This window comes from Penaeus monodon, chromosome 12 (genome assembly GCF_015228065.2).
Source record: "Penaeus monodon isolate SGIC_2016 chromosome 12, NSTDA_Pmon_1, whole genome shotgun sequence".
NCBI classification, from domain to species: Eukaryota; Metazoa; Arthropoda; class Malacostraca; order Decapoda; family Penaeidae; genus Penaeus; species Penaeus monodon.
The window spans coordinates 41403064-41405563 of record NC_051397.1 but is presented as its reverse complement, the minus strand read 5'-3'; positions in this window follow the sequence as shown (position 1 = coordinate 41405563).

Genomic DNA, 2500 nt, shown 5'->3' with positions numbered 1-2500 from the left:
CTAGCAATACTGGTCCCTAGTAGCCACTGCCATCCCCAAAAATAATTTGTGCAACCCATGATGACCATTCATGGCACATGTTTAATCATTGTTTGGTCATGCAATCATTGTTTGGTCATGTTGGCTGTGATTTGATTGGACTACAGTCTTCTATTTGTAAACAAATCCATGTGCTTATGGTGCAATCAACTGTTTCTTAATCTTTCCTATTGTGGAAATAATTCCATCTTGTTGCTAGTATTTGACATGAATGAATATATATATATATATCTATATATCTATCTATCTATCTATCTATCTATATATATATATATATATATATATATATATATACATATATATATATATATATATATATATATATATATATATATATATATATATATATATATATATATATATATATGTATGTATGTATTATTATTATTAAAACAAAAAAAATAAATTTTAAAAAAAATTATATGTTTGTAAATTAATTAACTCTCTTGCATTATTGTCTGACTGATATTATGATATCCTTTATCTGTATCTTATATATTAGCACAGTATAATATATATATCTTTTAGTGGTATTAACACCAAAAGCATGTAGATTAAAAAAAATACAATTGATATGTTTGGGCAAACGTTCTAGGTCAATCCCTTGCAGTTTTTTGCCCTCTTGACCATACTTTGGTTCTTTTATACTTCCGTACCCGTACAAGTGCAATAGGTAATAGACTGCTTTATCAGTGTTCAATCTATTTTACATACGCATGTTGACCCAAAAAGGGACTTTACAACTGTATTGTTATTTCGGTGGGGAAAAATTTTAGTACGGTGTCTACACCTCTGCATGTGTTGTACATTGTGTTGCGTATGAAATCTTTTTCCCTTTTACAACAATGTAAAGAAGTTGAAAATCATCCATTGTGTGAACTGCAGCTCAAAAACCATGCACATGTGTTGTATGGACTCTGTAAACACCCTGTCATGAACAAAACACCAGAATGGTCAGAATTTTGTGAGATCTTGAAAACACTGGCTGACTATTTCAGCAAGTATACAGAGTATCTTAACGAGCAGCCAAGAGTCCAGTTTCAAAACCGTTAACAAGTGCTATCCTGTCAGTAAGGATGCAACTGTTGAACATCGACCTAAACTTTTGGGGGGAGCAAAGCCAGTGTATAAAAATCACAGTGAAGCTATAGTTGCTGCAGGTCTAAATAACTCTGTATTATTTGATGCAAATGTACACATGAATTGGATACATTTTTATTTTATTTTCATTTTTGGGGGGGTTTTATGTAATGCTTTATGGTACATCATAAATAGAATGAATTGCTAGTTTACAGTTTTCGGTCTCAGTTGATGCCGTTCGCTACTGCCCAGGTGATGGATATGCAACATCTGTTATTGTGAGTCAGGTCGTACCGAGAATCAATGGCTGACCAAGGCATCTCAGATGTTAGTGAGTGTCAATCCACAACAGAAAGAATTCCACACTCGTAGCCAGAGAAAGCATTTCAAAGAAATGCTCAGTCATGTGGCAGGTGTTGAACCTTCAGTTGTGGATCTGATTTACAAAGAATTGGCAATGGATGCCTCTATTGCTGACAATCCTGAAATACAAAAACGCATCCACCTCATCTTTTTAGGTGAAAAAGAATGAATAAAAAAAAAAAAAGGTAAAGGTCTCACTGACTTGAGACATCTTAACTTAGGATAACTAGATGGGGACTTTGAGACATGTTTTGAAAATCTTGGGGAAGAATTAAACGTCAGACTGCAGAAGATGTTGCGCTTCTAGCTTGTTGGATCTCTCTTAAAGAACATATGAATGAGGCCCAAAGTCTGTGCCCTGAAGAAACTCCTGTGCCGTCAAAAACTCTACTTAGGCTGCAGTTTACCCCCAGAACCCATACTTGCGCTCTGCGTTTTCTCTCAATACAAGATCCAGCGAAGGCAGTTAAGAGCTGCTCTTATTAATGACCATTGCTGTGCTGCATCATTCAAGTATTTAAAAGCAAAGGCAGCTGATATTTCAGCCAATACTGGCCAAGGTACTACTGGGGGAACCTGGTGTGTTCGTTTCCTATTTTAGATTATAACATGAAATGTAGTCTTGCTCCCTCTGTCTACCTCAAGACTGACTTGCCAGAGATCCCAGATAAGTTTTTTGTTGGGGAGAAAGTAACTACTGTTGTCAGTGATTCAGTGTTTGAGCAACCTGTTCCATTTCGGCATGCTGTGGAAGGGGCATGTGCCGAGAAGAGATGAGAATGGTAGCGGAATGAGTATGGTAGTGGAAGGCCAGAGAAGTCGAGGAAGACCAAGGATAAGATAAAGGAAGAAATGCAGGTAAAGAGCTTCTTAGAAGCAGATACTCAAATTGTTCCATATTTTCTATGATTACAGTTTAAAGTTTTAATTTTCAGGGAATACACAAATGTATTTATAAACAAGTTGGTCATCCTGAATTACGCAAAATGAATTATAGGGTTATATGTTTTAGGAAAAT